Source organism: Micrasema longulum, unplaced genomic scaffold, assembly GCF_059751315.1.
Source record: "Micrasema longulum isolate JH-2025_06_02 unplaced genomic scaffold, ASM5975131v1 h1tg000142l, whole genome shotgun sequence".
Taxonomy (NCBI): domain Eukaryota; kingdom Metazoa; phylum Arthropoda; class Insecta; order Trichoptera; family Brachycentridae; genus Micrasema; species Micrasema longulum.
In genome coordinates, this window is record NW_028277348.1 from 307,977 (window position 1) to 326,025 (window position 18,049).

The window sequence follows — 18,049 nt, forward strand, 5'->3', positions numbered from 1 at the left end:
TTATAAAAAATAACTTAGCGTAGTTTTACTTATTTATTTGACCAATTAGCTCGTTTACCCGGTAACGGGAATCTTCAGAACGGTTATTATATTATTTTCTTTTTTTAAAATTATGTAATTATAGCTTTGAAGTATATATTAGTTTTACTATTTTTATATTAAAACCTAATGAAAAAATATTAAATCTCATTTCACGGATGCTAGAAAAGGTTGAAATAAAAACATAACGATTAGCTTGTTATGATCTAAAAACTTTTCATAAAACTTTGACACAAAACAAAATGTCTCGTTCCTTAAGGAGTTCAGTTCCTGATCAGGTAGAACGAAATAAGCATCCAATATTATAAGGTATCAGATTTACACAAATAGTGTATATCCGATGGAAGTTTATCTAATGACATCGTCTGCAGTGAATCGAGGCATGCAAGGTAATTGGCAATTACTCCGAATCAGGCCACCTGCTTCTACAGTCTATAGAGTATTTACTTAAAGGGGTAAACTGAAAAGAAAATCTTAATTTAATAAAACGGAGCGCGGAGAAAAATATATTACCATAAAACTCACTGAAATACGAGATCTTATTTTACAGTGTTTATAAAATTACCCGTAACAAATTTCTTTAAAAACAATGCTTGGCATAGCTACTTATGTGATTATGATACTTAATTAATATTTCTAATGAAAAAGAGGTATGCTATTCATTTTTAAAAACTTCTCTCAAAAAAATGTACAAAAAATACAAACAGCTCAACATCGTTCGAGTAATCAAATAATAAAGAGAAAAACAACATTTCCATATATATGGTATATTTGTATATTCTTGAATCGTAAATTAGTAGTTTCTTAGACATCTTAACTGGAGATGCAGGAATACCGATCTCAATCCTGCAAAAAGCACCACTTGCTTACTTTAGAAGATTGCCGTCTACTGTTGGACATGGGGGTGCTTCATGACATACTTAGTGGATGCCTTGATAGTCCGGCTCTTATGTCGGAGTTATCATTAAAAGTCCCCGGCTACCGCAACCGTCACACGTGTTCCATATTATATTACATGCAAAGGTTATCAATAAACTATTTTTATTTTTTCAAGTACAAAAAAGGGAGAAAACATAAATTAAAGTAGTTTAAAAATTAAAATCAAAGGAAAAAGTATTTTCAATGTTTGTACTTAGTATTGACATAAATGGAAATAATGTAAAAAACTTAGTAAAAGTAATTAAAAAGTAAGAATAAAAAAACATGCTCAAATGAAAAAAAAAACATTTTCAAAAAGAAAAAAAAATTATAAATACGAGTACATACATATTTTAAGAGATTAAAAAAAAACCACGAGAAGGAACTTTAAAAGAAATAAAAAACAGTAAATTTCAGTTAATTTAAGTTAATTTTTAGTTACTCTTCTTCTGATGATGTTACAAAAAATTAAGTTTTAAAGATTAATAATCAGTCTTACTCACCTACTGAATAATCATATTTATTTCAATTTTAGTTTGAATATTTAGTATTGGAGCATCTACACTTTGATAAGGATAATTAAAATTATTGTGTTTTCACTACAACATAACCTTGGAAGTTTTGACGATAAATGTATTTTTAATTTTTTTTTTCTGATGTAAATCGTGATTTGTTAATGTACATACGAGTATATCTAATACGCAAACCCCGAGTAAAAGTAATTAAAATGACGTTAAATGAGTTGGGCAAAATGCATCAACCATATATGGCGGAATTTTGAAGATTACAAAAAAACATAAATGGGATATACACATTATGCAAAATATTACGTTTTAAAGTCTAATTTACACAACATAAAATGGGCAAAGATAAATATTTTATACTAGTTAAAATAAGAAGGAAATTCGAAGATCAATGTTATTAAGGATAAAAAAATATTTACATTATCAGAACATTACGTTTATCAGGTACGTTACGAGGAAAATTACTTGATATGAATTAAGATTTTGAAAATTACAGTTTTTGCTAAAATTTCTGATTGCAATATGATCATGATGATCAAAAACAATATCCAAAAAAAACCCTCCATAAAATTTTCCAAACTGACAGTGAAAGTAGTAAAGTTAAATTTAGTAAAAATCGCGATAGTTCGCCCTACACATACCGCACACCGCATCTGAGGGCATAAGTATTCTTGTCGGTGCCCACATACATGGGGAAATTTCTCGTTTCCGAACAAAAAAAGCTGCGTGAAGGAGTTCTCCGTAATCTGGTAGCATTAGCATCTTTGTGCTGAAAAGGGGTTATCCGAAAGTACATAGTATGCTCTTCATTGAATTGAGAAAAGAGGGAAGTAAATTCTCCATTGACTGGGATGAAATTGATTGGACATGATCGATTCGCCGAAATGATTTCAAAACTTTAAAATTATTTTTGGAAGCCAGCTAATTTGCATTAAAGACAGGACCTATAACAGGGCCACGAATAGTAGTGAGAGGCTCCATTTACAAATCATAGAGAAAGGGAAAGGGTGGGAGTAAAAATCGCGAAATATGAAATTGAACAATTTAAAAGAGTAACTCGTTTATTGACAAAAAAACATTGCTTTCTTATGTAAGTTAAACCGATAGGAAAATCTTTGAATTAATGTTACAAAAATGCACTTTAAAAAAAAGTGACAGCGGGAATTTCTAATTTCTTGTTACAATAGAGAATAAAAAAATAAATACAGCCATAGAACATAAAGCTTTTAAAAGGTTAGTAAAATTAGCAATGATAAATCCAACTGGTCCATGAAGAAGTATAGAAATTGAATAAGTATGATTTTCAGGCTTTGCCTAGTATGTGGGTGAAATATTTTTTTTAGATGAATCTCACCCATATCAATGAAGGTCTCAGCTCTTTAACTTCACAAACATCAACAGATGAAAGAATTAGAGGAATATAGATGTTGAAATATGGGCAAAATTGTGAATGTTACACAATGCGTAAAGTGTCCACTTAAACCAGCCAATGACAGGTCAGCAGCCCTGTAGATGTCTGGACTTTTGTACTACCTTCTCTAAAATGTTCTTTATCTCTGTTGTAATATGTTAGTAAGAAAAAATACTTAATTTGAGCAAAGTAAAATATTTGATGCTGGTGTAGCGGAAATTTGAGGCTCATTGTTATTGTAGATGAAAAAAAGTCTCCGCATCTCAAATGATACATTCCTGTTTGGCAAAAATAATAGAGAAAGTATTTCTAAACATGGCGGGAACTATGTTAATCCGGAGTACCACGGCGAGAAATAAGATTGCTCGTTTCCGGAGGTAAAGAGGTATTTTGTAGTATTTTCTCAATGCACATTTGCTGAGTGGCGTCGCGCGTTATAACACCGTTACTCATTATAACGGCATTTGAAACGGCTTGTTACATTCTCCGTCTGATCTACTGTACTCGGGGAGTGAAATACGATGCGAGCTTTTCATACCTCCGCTGAAATATTTTTATTACACGCGCGCGAGGAATTCTGAAGAACGATTTCGGGCCAAAATCTCGGCGCGGAAACATGTATATACGAGTACTTTCATTATAATCCCCCTGTTTTTTAATAATGTCATATTAAAATATGCATTTTAAAACGATTACATTTTTTTTAAATCCTCATCTTCACCCTCCTTTCCACACCCAGTGATACATAAGGTACTGCATGTTTAAACCAAATGCAGCGTATTTAGATCTTTCACTTTAGATTCTAGTTCCGGAACAGAGAAATATTTCAGTACATATTTTACGCCCACCCTGCCAGGAATCGAATCCAGGGCCTTAAAATAAATAATAATAGTAAGGGAACGCGCCAACCAGTACACAACGAGGTGGACTTATCTCCAATCCGTTTTTTTAAAATTTAGAATGAGAGCAGCCATCGAGTCGAAAACACTCGTCCAGGGTTCTGGTTCTATTTCCCACGCAGAACTGCATTCCTTATCTGCCTGGATACAGGTTAAAATGAAGTGGAAATATTATTAAAATGGAATAAAAACATAATAAAAATAAAATTTACTAATCTGCTTTCCTTTTGTACTTTTATTGGCTAATAAGCAAGAAAAAGTATATTTAAATACTAATAAACTGGTGAAAAATATTTTTTGATATTTTGGTGTTTTTTCGTTATTTTATTTTGTACTCACTGTAACTTAGTTATATTATTTATTAATTTAATTACTTTTTTTTAACTTTATAAACCATATTTCAAATATGTTTTTTTTCAATCATACTATTATTCTGTATAATTTATAATTGATCATTTTTGTTTATGATTTTTTCGGAAGTTTACTCTTTACTGTTTTATTCGTGTTCTTTATTATTTAAAATTTTTTTTACTATTTTTTCGAAAAAAGAAGTTACAACACAATAAAAAACGAGGTGGACAATAAATTGATGGTTTTTAAAAATTAAGTGGATATAAAAAATATATATATAAAACAAAAAATAACGAATTTTTTTTTTTAGTATAAATAATAAACTATTTGTTCTCCCAAATATTTTTATGCAAATAATATGCGTACAGTGTTAGATTTTGGGTTCATTTAAGTTTATCTTAATAAAACATCATTATCATAATTCACTTTCCGCACCCTGTGGTGCATAGGGCACTGCATTGGTGCACTATCTTATATGAATAGTGGAGCTGGGTTAAAAGTAAAATGGATTGCCTCATTCGCCCAAACCAATATGGAATCAATTGCTCCTCAAATGTATAGTTTATGTTATGCATTTGTTCTTTTGATGTGCGTCATTAAATATAAATAATAAAGGTATACGTAAATAAAGTATAAAACTGTCTTAACATTTTGTTAATTATCTCTTTATGTACGTCTTCTTTGTATATTCTTACATGTAAAAATATTTTTTTTTAAAGTATGTTGTCAAGTGTCCTCAGCACGGGTAGCCCCAGAGAGGTCACATAATTTCCATTATTTATCATTGTTCTTACGGGAAAAAATAAATAAATATATATGAAGGTATGATGATAAATATTACGCTTAAGGTCTCAGTTTTGAAACTTTGAAACCAAAAATACCTTTTTAAATCAATATTTCACGTCGGGATCGAGACCTCTTGCATGGTAGGGAAACGCGCTGACAACTACACCACGAGACCGATGATAATAATTGTCTTTTAAATTAATCAAACAAATTAAATTGACAATATTAAGATTTAAAAAATATGATTTCACCAGAAATATTCTCTAATTAATTTGAATGTTTTAAACAATAAATATAATAAACCTCATTTACACAAGAAGGCAAAGCAGTATAAATCTTAAAATAAAGAGCCGAAAGTGTAAGATCGTAATAAAGTGGAATAAGGTTGTGAAAAATGAGCTGTAGCACTCTCATTCGGCGGCAGCGCTCCGCTCTGAGGGGATAATAATCGCATTAGAGGTTTCCATTTCATCGCTCCTCGTTACTCTTACTGCACCAACGCTTTGTGAAACATTCTGATCATGCTGTGGTTTTCAATTACATTCCGGAACTTGCGGAGCACACTGTGGGAACTTACCGACTTAAGGACGTTCTGGTCTTTGGAATACTCTGAACAAGTGAATCTTTTCCGATAATTAGTCAAATGCGGGGATATGCTCAAATTTAGCAATTATTAACTTATGCTGCTGATAAACAAATTATGAAGACTCAAAGAAAATTAAATATAATCGACGACTGAGAGACAAAATAATAAAATTTCGCGACCCAAACACTACTGCTAGGCATATGCGAGTATATATATTTTTTTATTTGGGATTTTTACAACTATTACGTAAAAAAATAAGTAGAAATATATTTAAAATACTAGGGCCAATTAAAAAAATCCACTGTAAATCTAATAATACATAATTTATAAGAAAAAAAGTTTACGTCATTGTATGTGTGTGACGTTTGTATTCATGTGTGTGAATGTGAATATGTGTATGTGTGAATGAATGAGAGAGTGTGTGCATGTGCGTGTGTGAATGAATGAGGGAGAGGGTGCGTGTGTGTGGATGCGTAAGTATATTTAAAAAAAATAATTTGAAACTTTTAACTATACTGAAAAGTGTACAAGAAAGAGCTTGGTTAGAAGTTTGATTATAAAAAATAAAAATAAAACAATAATTATTAATTTCTACTTTCGAAACCTTTTTGTAAATATATATGTCAAGAAATGTCATAAATTATATTTTTACAAGTGTGGTAAATGTTAACAAAAAGGCGGACTGTGAATGAAAATCGAATTTCATTCGGTTTTGTGAATTGGGAAATATTTGAGAAAGGAATAGGTACATGGAGTGGATACCTACTTTTAATATAATCTGAATGTTCTTCAATTTCTGGCACTGGATCACAAATGAACTTTAATATGACAATGTTTTCCTCGACGCGCGACGATTCCAACCACTTTTTATCCGATTTTTTGTCAAGTCAAAAATGTTGTATTGTTTTTGTTCTAAATCCGAATCTTCTAATTTAGAATATCTTCTATCTTAATATTAGGTAGGTACCATAAGGATGGGTCAAAGGAAGGATGGGAAATAAAGGTTATCGGCCAGGAATAATATCGATAAATGCTGTTATTTACTTAACAGTAAATTTATAAACTTTATTCTGTAAAAAAAACATTTTATTTTGAAATTTAATTAATACACGTAACTTACGATACGATAATTTGATATTGCAGGAGACTGCTGCGAGATATTGTAAAGATTTATATACTATTAAGCATGTTGTCCAGATGTTTTATGGAATACATTTTAATGTAATATTTTTTATTTTTAGTACTGTTTAATAATATGCATGCTTTCACTTTTTATCAAGTTGTATACCAACTCAACACCGGGTCTCATAGAGTTAGGAAAACGTTACTGTTTTTTTGTTGTAATATATGTATTTTTATAAATAAATAAATATTTTCCACCTGATACCTTGTAAAGTAGGCAAGCGTGGTTAAGGGTCTCAGAGGGCATTTGCAGTATATGGCCCTGCCAACCGTTTAGCCTTCGCTTGATGCCAGTTGGGAATTGTCATTTTATTACTTCATTCCTTAAACTTTTTTTAGATAGAAAGAAAACATCTTTTTCTTTAATGCAATTAGCGAAAAATATAGTGTTTTTTGTGCTAAGCTTATGACGTTGATTAAATAATTAATAATTAATAATTGCTGAACACACCAGTAATAGTGAATTCCTCACAATGTATCTTTAAAAGCTTTAAGGTTGAGGTCCAAGGTTCACATGCTATATAACAGCTTCATGTCCATATTCTAATACAGTTCTATACGGTGTACCGGAAACGGTAAAAAAATAAATATAATAATTTTTTGTAACATTAAAGCTTTTTTAAATAAATTAATTTTGTCCGTATTCGGGCAGATGAAAAAAAAAGTTTTGTATTTGAGAAGGAACCGGAGCCTTAGACGAGTGTTGTCGACTCGATGGCCACTTAAAGGTTAAAATCCTGAAAAGGGAAATCGAATGTTTTTTTTTTATTTGAAAATAATTTGACGTTACTTTCATTAAAAAATTGTTAGTGTTAATATTTTTAACATCTTTTGAACAGGTTGCCTGTGTTTTTTTAAACTTTATTCTGGTAGTTCGTTGTAGAATTTCAGCCTCTTGTTAAGTCCATTTTATAGTTTACTTATTGACGCGTTCGCCTACCCTGCTTGAGGTACGTGGTTGAATTCCTGGCAAGGTCGACATATATTAATGATTCAAATAACGATTTAGCACTGCAATATTTTACTGTCCGCAGTCTGGCACCCGAAGCGTAACTCGAATGTAACAGACATTCGGAAAAGCCGCGTTTGGTTTAGCAACGCAGTGCCCTATGCATCATTGGGTGCAGATAAGGGCCCGATGATAATGATAGTGCAATTCGAAACATAAACAAATAGTGTCATAGGGATGGAAAGAGTGTTTTCCATGCTAAGTAAATAATATTGGCATGTTAATTGATTAAAATTGAAATATTGATATTTGATAATTGCTGCTCGCGCCAGCCCTAATAAACTCCCCACGAAGTATCCTATAAAGCTATTAGATTTAAGGGCAGCTGTTGCCATCCATCATCTCTAACAATTCTTTTCTCTTCCTTTCAGGCTCCCCTCCAGTCCAGCGCCCCCCTCACTAGCACCTAATGGAGAATGGAGGGTCAGTCTCGCGGTGACTTTCCCCCGCAAAAGGCGAGGATTGCGGGAAATCTAATTACGCGCTGGTGAGTATTCTGTTTACGGACAACTAACATGAAAACCGACTGATTCATGTTTTAAGATTTTCAGATACTGATGTTTTTCCGGGGTGTCATCAGTGACTACTGTTTGGCATAAATAATTAATTAATTATAAAGTATGTTCATTACAGTAAACGATTTTTAATTTCAAAAATATTTTTTAAAATTAAAAAAACAAGGCGTTATGGGTCCTTGGCATCAGTTGCTGACTGTTCGTTAGCAGTTCATGTTAGAACTATAGACGCGAACATGACTAAGTCACATGCTCAGGAGCTGGCAGCCGACAGGATGCCTGAGCCCGTATGACAATGAGAAGTTGAGATTTATCTCCGATTTTATCTACAAAGTAAAATTGAATTTTCTTAATGAAAAATAAAATATGCACACGACGTTTTTTTCTTAGCATTTTCAATTATTATAAGTTACTGATGAATATACTTTAAATTTTCATACAAATATACAGATTTTTGTACCTAAATCTCAAATTGTACTTTATCGTAATATTATTTTACAAATAAAATGAATTAAAAAAATAAAATAATAATACGTAAAGTAATTGAAAAAATAAAATAAACAAAATAAATAAAAGTGATTTAAATAAAACAAATTAAAAAATAAAATAAATGTTATAAAAAAAAACAAACAAAATAATAATAATAACAAATAAATAAAATTAATAGGATAAATAAAATGAAACAAATAAATCAAATAAAAAATTCATGGAAACGTTACCGAACCCAGTAGATTAAAAAAATTGTCTATTTTTTCCTGGAATTTAAATCATCATTTTACACGAAAAATTGCCGTAGCCTTACTTGGAGTACATTCGTATCTTCAGTCAAGTGGTTAAATGGTTGGATTCATATAAACACAGGGCTCCTGGCCTCATAGAGTTAATTCTTTATTATTATTAAAAATAAACATTTTTGTATGAATAAATAAAAAAAAACATCGATTCCATATCAATGGTGCAACCTATTTCTATGCAATGCATCACAATACAACACGGTCTACCCACACAACTCGAAAATTATAAGTATTTCGCTTACAAGGATTCCCGATTCTCATTTTGCCTTCGGGTACCTCCTTCCGTATTTTGATGCTTCCTGCCGTCTCCCGGTTCCATTTGATTCCATCAACAGTCAGTCTACACCCGACCGCTTCCACTTCTGGTCCTTCACCGATGCTGCAGCGATGAATTGGTCTTCCGGCAATCTCTATACAAGCCACCCTAGGGTCTCCGTTTTCAGACGATGTTCGCCTCCCGCAGTGAATTCCAGTCTTCTGGCTTCACCCGGAGAAGAGTCTTCCGCTCCTCGAAAAATCTAATGACGATTTTTCAAAGTTTGGCCGATACACGTCGGTAATTTAATCCCCTCTTTTGGGGCAAAGGGAAAAAATGCCTTTTTTTCTGGTGTACAGCGCGTGCCGCGTAAATTATTCTCGTCTCCAAAACCCTTTGAGGATTGTAGCGTAGAAGTGAAAATCCCAGATTCAGATTACTTATTTATTATAAACTGACTGTTTATTCTAGGAGAGACAATTTTGAAAAAAGTACGTCATCGAAGACATAGACTACAATTTTACAACTGAACAAGACTTTGAGGTCAACAAATAGACCAAGAAAAAAAAGGAGCAACATTTCTGCAGACAACATAATTAAAGATTTTGCACTTAGCGGCTGCAATGGAAGAAACTGCAAACTCTGAAGTCACAATGTTTGAAGAAAATACATTGTCCTGAAATAAAACTAGCTACGAAAAGAAAGTAGTTATGCTACTGTAAAGTTTTTTATAAAAGTTAAAGTGTAGTGACTTTTAATAAAATCACAAAATTATTTCAGTCAAAGTGTAATGAATTAAGCCGATCAGTGTGACGCTGTTAACCGTTTGAAGGGCATAACGTAGCCCCCGACCCGTCCACCACCCCACCGCTGTAGCCCGTAACCAAACATATTGGCAGTAAGTACACGACCTAACGGGGGTCGCTGTTTGCCTTTGCCTTTCCCGTTAATTTGGGCCACGCCGAGGGTTGGATATCACTTGTTTCGTGGTAAATACACCAAACCTTCCAAGGATGATCCTTATGGAAATTGTGAAAACCTGTATGAAACATATGTAGTTAGGGAAGCAACAAAAAGTAACAAAAAATGTTAAGTCATTAGGAAATTACATACCTTATTTTCGGTGTTTATATCTTTTATTCAATTTTATAAATACAATTAGGCGAGAACTGAAATTTTTTCTCAAAGTTTTGTGACACCCGTCGGTGGCAGGAGTTCTCTTCTATTAATATAAAGGTACAGATAGACATGCTACTAAAAAAGTATGACTCCGAATATGCTTCAGACGAGAATACTCTTTGAATGTGTACATTTGCTTAAGATAAGCATACTCGTTTTAAGCATGCTCCTGAATATGTATGCTCAAAACGAATACTCCAAGATACGTGTCATTTACTACCAGGCTCTCTCTAGTTGAAAACTCCAAATGCATCCAGAAACTTCTGTCAACACGAAAAAAAAGAAGGAATAGGACGGTTTGGGTCTGATTGATACTAGCATGCTAATAAGCAAACGCGTTTAATTAGCAAACTTGCTTATAAGCGTTCCCCTTTCCATCTCCACCACAGGTAGCCGGTCAAAAATCAACCGTCGGCGTCGGTCGATTTATCAGCATGCTTATTTAAACATGCTCGATACTAGCAATGATTTCAGCACACATGCCACTAGGTAGCAAATTGGAGTGATGCTTTGATGTCCCCCAACTTTCCTATCTGAGACATTGTTTCAATCTATGAAGACAATAGACATTAAAATAAAGGATTATTGATACATTTTTAGGAGAAGTGTACAAGTTTGGATTTTGTCTAAGGGAAGAGATCTTTCCAGGAGACTGGTGCGAGACATTGCACATATTTATATACTGTTAAGCGTGTTGGACCAGATGTTTATTAACATTTTTGTGTAATAATTATGATTTTTAATATTCTTCGATAAAATGCATGCTCCCACTTTCCATTATGTTGCATTCCAACTCAATACAGAGTTCTGGCCTCATAAAATTAGGGATACGTTATTATTATTTTTTTGTAACATGTATCTTTATATTAATTTTTAAAAAAATATGAAAAAAAAAATAATTGCTAAAAGTTTGCTTTCTTGCTACGTAGCGGCATATCTATCTGTAGTTTAACAGTTGAAAAAGACTGGGCTAAAAAAACCTTCTAGAAACGGTGCTGTAACGTCATGTTATATTCAGCAAGGACGACATGTTTTGCAATACAGGTATTAAAAATAAAAAAATTGACACATATTCATAGATACTATTTAATAACCTTTTTTCCATATATTATAAAAATACGACATCATTATTATAAAAAATCAGAGAGATAATTCAAGTCTTGTAGATTTATGTGACATCATTTTCATTGATTAACTCTTTTTCATTTTGATTCTCTGACAAAACGTCTCGTCGCGTTGTTTTCGATATAAAATTTCTTTATAAAATATTAAACTATAAAGTTGATACCAGCCACCGAAAAAAAATAATAATAATGTGGGATTGAGAAAACTCAGACTTCGAGACATATTTAAACTGAATTTCTTTTCAAGTAATGCTACATACCATACACCTACGGCCCGCATGTGTCGGGAATAAAATATTTACTACCGAAAAAACAAAATTGCCATTTTTCATGATACTCACCCAATTTTTGCGAATAATCTCTTGAGAATAAATATTAGTTAATAAGTGCACACGTAAAACTTGTTTTATTGTGTTGTTTACTGTATAAGACTTAAAAAAATATATATGTTTGTTAAAATATATATATATAAATCTATAATTGAAGATAAATATACATGTGAAATTGTATCGACGAATACCTTCAAATTTTATGTTTTCTAGAATGTATTTTTGTTGAATTACCTTATAAAATAAAATGGTCCAGGATTCTGTTTCTGTTTCATACTCAGAACGATATACAACATCCCCCCGGACAAAAAAGCTCAGTTCTTATTATTGTAGAAATCGTTAAAAAAATACACAGCAAAATACTAGATATGCCTACAAAGGGTGCTAATGAACGCGTTGTTGCGGATTTTGCCAGTAAAAGCTTCTAAAAACAATGTAGGAATTGTAGGTATTTTTTATAATACCCACGATTTGACAATATAAAATTTTAATCAAGTTGTGGTCCCGTGACTAGTGTCACGGACTCACAGAACAGAGGTCCTTAGTTCGAGCCCTACTTTACCACAACTTGATTCCTATTGTCTAATAATAATCATCATCATCATCATTTTTCCTTTTCTGCACCTAATGGTGCATAGAGAACAGCATCGGTACACCAAACGCAGGGTTTATTGATCATTTTTGTTAAATAAAGGTACCAGTCCAAGGACCATGAAATATTCAAGAGTAAAAACACGCTTTAAATAAATATTTCATGTCATTGGCCAATAGTCAGTTATGTACAACTCGTTGAAATTAGGCATCAAAACTAGAATATTTGGGTAAATCATAATAATATTTTGTTAATAAATTAACTGGTCCACGAAGAAGTTTAAAAATTGAAAATTGTTTTCAGGAGTTTCCTAGTATGTGAAATAATTGAGTCAGATGAATCTCTTCACAACAAGAAAGGTTTCAGCTCTTTAAATTCACTAAAATCAACAAATGTAAGAATTGAAGAAAAAAAGATATTCAAATATAGGCAAAATGGTGAATGTTACACAGTGTGTAAAGTGGCCACTTAAACCTTCTTTATTAACATTTAAGTCAAGATTGAAATGTCACTATCTAAATATTTAAATTGTTATTTTATCCTTCTTGCCTTCCCATTCCCTCTCCTCTCTTCATAGTATAGTGTAAATCAAATTATATATTTTTATTTTGTTAATCTTTATTTTAAATGTTTGTATAAAATTGTAAGATTTAAAATGTCCATGTATTTGTAATTTTCTGAAACTAAATGGTTTGGGTAGGTAGGAAGAAATTGCTTTAAGGCAATATGCCGGCCCTCATATGTAAATATAGCGTATATGTATATAAAGTGTGAAATAAAATAAATAAACCAGCTAATGATAGGTCATAAGCCCTGTTAATGCATAGGCTTCCATATTCCCTTTTCAAGGTATTCTTCATCCCGGTTGTAATTCGTAAATCATAAAAACGCCAATATTTTTTACAAATGTTAAATAAAATTATGAGGGGAATTCACGATATTTTTTTAAAGATTTAAAAAAAAAATGTTTATCTTAATGCAGCTTTAACTTTTGGTAGAAAAATGTATGTGTGAGATTGTGATTTTTCTCGTATTTATTTATTTTCCGAATATGGGCGATTATTGGAAGGGATTCAGGCGAAACAAGTGTACCGTGTAACAAGTATAGAAATCCCTCAGGACTGCACAAGATGGGATACATCTTGTACTAAACCACGTAATCACGAGGCGGGACGTTATGTCAGATATCAAATTAGCTGGTGACAACCACGCCGCGAAATATTCACCCGAGGAAGATTATGAATACATTACCGAGGTTTTTGAATAATTTTCGCTTTTTAGATTCACTTGCGCCGCGCCGCCGCGCCGCCTCGCCGCCACGCTAGTAAGATAGGAAAGTTACACTAAAGTTGCCTTCTTCCGTGCGAGTTGTAAAATTAATATCGGATTTTGGGCCAAATTTCTAAACATAGCTTCTTAATCACTTGTTCATTTTAGATATTTGGATTTCCCCATCTAAAAACTCATAAAACAGTATATAGTAAACATTATTTTGAGTAGGTCCAGATGTTTAGAGACAAAGCTTGATTTCACTCTCTAGGGAGTAATTAATATGAAAATAGACTTAAAAAGTAGTATTCTTATATATAAAACAATAATATGTCCACACATAAATTACTGTTCTTCCATTCTTTTTTTATGTAATGGAGGAGAATTTCAAAATATACAAATTCTTCGAAATAAGGCAATGAGGATTATACTCAAAAGAAATATCTATTCTAATGTAGAAAGAATGCACGAAGAAATTGGCTTGCTCACAGTAAAGAAACAAATTAAATATAATGAGTAAATTTTTTTACACAAATTAATTAAGGGGATGAATAAAATAAAAACAATAGTAAAATTTAACCAACAATGCCATATATATGAAACAAGGGGTAAAAAAAGATAAAATTACCAATGAGGAAAAAAACGGAATCTCAAAACCCATTGTACAAGGGATTGAAGCTGTACAATGAGTTACCTGAAGAAATAAAGGAAATATAAAAAAATATATATTTAAAATTAATTTGAAAAAATGTGTTATTAAGAAATTTTGATAAAAAAATTGTAATATTATTAAAAGTTAATATTAGTTCTTAAGATGTTATGAACTAACTTAATAAAGCATAAATAAATAAAAAATATTGAAATTTATTGCCACGGAGAGGGGAAAAAATTAAGAAGGGATTTGATTGAAATTTGTTTTAATAAACAAATACAAAACACCCCTTGTTTGAAACAATTGTTTAAGTATTCGTTTACGATTTTAATAGGGTTTTTTTTATCATTTGAATTATTTACAGACTTTAGCTGACTATTTTTTTAAATAACATTCTGCACATATAACATTCATATTGCATTAATAACATTCTAAAAAAGTATGTTTTAAAATTAACTCAAATAGTGTTAAATAAGAACTTACCTGCTTAATGAATTCTGTACCGTAGAGAATAAAATACAGGAGACACTTTCTGCCGCTTTAAAGTTTAAAATGCGGCAATTATCGCAATTAGCTATTTTATACATGAATAATAAAATCCACTTTCGTCAAAAAAATGTTTTTTTTTAGTTTAAATAAAAATCAGAAGTTCAGATTATTTTCATGCAAAAAACGTCAGTAGTTCCAGATAGTCAGATACCAAAGTTATGATTTTACAATGAACATTAATTTTAATTTATAAAAAATGAAATTATCTCACATGTTTCAAAAGATATCATGTTTTGGAATAAGCACAATCACAAAATCTTGTTTTCTAAACATTTTGTTTTATCTGACTTCTGTGGTTTATCCTTTAAGGTAAATAATTAACCTTCTAAATATGAAAATGCCGCGTAAGTAAATAATCGACTTTAAAAAACATATGATTATACATGTTTTTTAAAACGCAAATATATAGTTTACAGAATCATTAAAACGGCAAAATCATATAAATATATTTGAAAAACAACAAAAAAGACAAGTTAGAAGAGAATATAGAACGCCAAACTCCATTGTTACACCTACCATTTTTTACTACCGTTTTTTTAATGTTATTGTAGCATGATTTTCTAGGTCGTTTCGAAATAAATTAATATACACAGAACGATAATATCATAATAAATTGTAAACTAACAAAAAGCTTCCTAGCTTTTCACAGCCTTTCTTGTGAAGATTTTCTAGGCTATTGTGCCGTGTATTCATACTCATTCTTACCGACGCCCGACGTTTCGGACAGCTCGTCTGATAAAGGAGGCCATATAAATGTATAAACATCCATACAATTTTATTAGAGAAGACGAAATGCGCCTAAAAACATCATGGTACCTGGCATTGAATATGAATTCATAAACCGACACAACAAAAACCTGCCGGCTGCGGCACGGTACGAATTCCTCATACAACCACAATGCTTTTGATCACTAAAATTACATCAGCACAAATAACGAACATTGTAACGCTGTCCGAAACGTCGGCAAGAAGAAGTATTAATACAGGACACAATAACTATCAATAAAATTATGACCATCCTTATCAACAAAATTTAAAACATTACAAAACTTGTTTATCGAAAATAACAAAATAAATCATGTACTCGTATATTAAATCCAACAAGTGGTACTTACCAAATCACAGGAACCTCACAAGCGATAATTTATTGATAATAACAAGTAATCATTAAACATTTCGTTTTGTCAACGCACAAGTTTTTTTGATAATCAATAGTTAAAAACATACTTTGAACATTATCACTCACAAATGTGCACTGAAAATCAACTACCTTTGTAATAAGTATTTCATTTTTGTCACACGCAAATTATTTAGATTCTACCACGCGCGTGTTACCTGGAACTCTCCGATAAATACTGAGATTAAAACAATTAGTCAGAGAACTCCACATGGAAGCGGAGAGAAGGGGTTTAAACATCACAGGTAACAATAACGCGGTAAACAAAACATCAAAATGCATAGAAAATATTGCGAAATATGCATAGATTCAATGCATTATAACATATTATCGTTCTATGGAAATAAAAATGTAATATTTTGTCAGTTAGTGATCCAACCGCAGGTTAATTTATTACATTTATTTATTTTAGAGTTAATTTTCCATCCAACAATGTTTTGAGAACGTCCAAATCTTTGCAGACTGGCTGGATTTCCTCCCTAGTGAGTAATTCAGATATAAATTTGTTGCATCAGAGGGAAAACATTTTTGAGAAGTAAAGAGTTAAAACCTTTATCATGTGGGTGAGATTCACCCGACTGAACCGATTCACCTTCTAAGCAACGCCTCAAAATAATTTTATATTATATTATAATTTTTTTATAATTCTCTTCTACCAGTTAGTTGATTCAACAATGTTTTGAGTATGTCCAAATGTCTAATATTTTACAAAAGACAACAGATAGAAGAGTTGAGAAAATGTGGATGTTTAAACAAAGGCAGAATAATGAATGTTACACAGTGTGTAATGTGGCCACTTAAACCTGCCAACGACAAGTCATAAGCCCTGTAAATTCCTTGACTTCTATATTTCCTTCTCAAAAATATTTTCCCCCTGTTGCATCAAATTTAGATCTTAATCTATCGTATTTGTTTGTAAGACATTTACATTTTTTAAAATATTTTTTTTTTCATTTACGAGAGGTTGATACTTTAAATTAGTCTTAGATTTGCCACGTTCATGAAAGCATTTTTATTTATTTATATTTTTTATGGAAGAAGCTGTTCAAGTATTTAAGTTTATATTTTATTGAGATATAATAAGTTATTTAGATGTTGAAATTGTTTCTTTGTTGTTCTGAACGTGTATTTTAAAAGAAATGATAGTATTACTTTAGTTTTTTAATGAGCTGTAGTAACTCCTAGGAATATAATAAATTTGTATTATACTTTGTAATACACTTTACATCATAAGATTAACAAATAAAAAGCCCTCTGAAGGCTGGTTGCACAAAAAAAGCAACGTAACAAAGTTTAAAGTTAAATAATTGCTGTGTTTCTGTCAAAATTGGAAAAATGATTTTTTGTCTCTTTGGTTTTTTTCATGAAACAGTTTTGACCATTTTAACGAAAACGGAACGATTATTTAGCGTTAAAAAAACTTTTTTTTATGATTGTGATAAAATTATAAATAAACTTATCAATGAAACTTCTTGGTATAGTTTTACTTTTTATTATTTTGACCAACGAGCGCTTAAAACGTTACCAAGAAGTTTCACTGATAAGTTTATTTATAATTTAATCATATTATTTTTTTCGGTGCAATTGGCCCTCAGTTATAAAGACCAATAAATTTTATTGTTTGACTTATAAATTGAAATGAACTTCCATCAACAAAGTTTACTAACTAATTTGAATGTTCAAGAGCCAATTACAAGAAGAAAGATTGTTTGAATTAAAATGTTAATAGTTTATTCAATCATTCTCAATGACGATTTAAAATAAAAATCATTACTTAAAATTAAGATGTTATAAATATAAACTAAAATGTACAAACTTAATAGTGAATATTGAAGATTTAGTTTGTACATAGTTCTTACAAAATGTATTCATAAATTAATAATAAATTATATTACTGTAGAAGCTTTT

The 18,049-nt window shown here is 31.2% G+C and overlaps 1 long non-coding RNA gene across 1 annotated transcript in view; it reads left to right on the plus strand.

The window, feature by feature from the left end:
• Positions 1 to 8,192, plus strand: part of LOC148284166 (uncharacterized) — a 149,400-nt gene extending 141,208 nt beyond the window's left edge. Inside the window, exon 3 of the long non-coding RNA XR_015825390.1 lies at positions 8,077 to 8,192. This is a non-coding gene — a long non-coding RNA (uncharacterized LOC148284166). The remainder of the gene's footprint in view (positions 1 to 8,076) is intronic.
• The last annotated feature ends 9,857 nt before the right edge of the window (positions 8,193 to 18,049 follow it).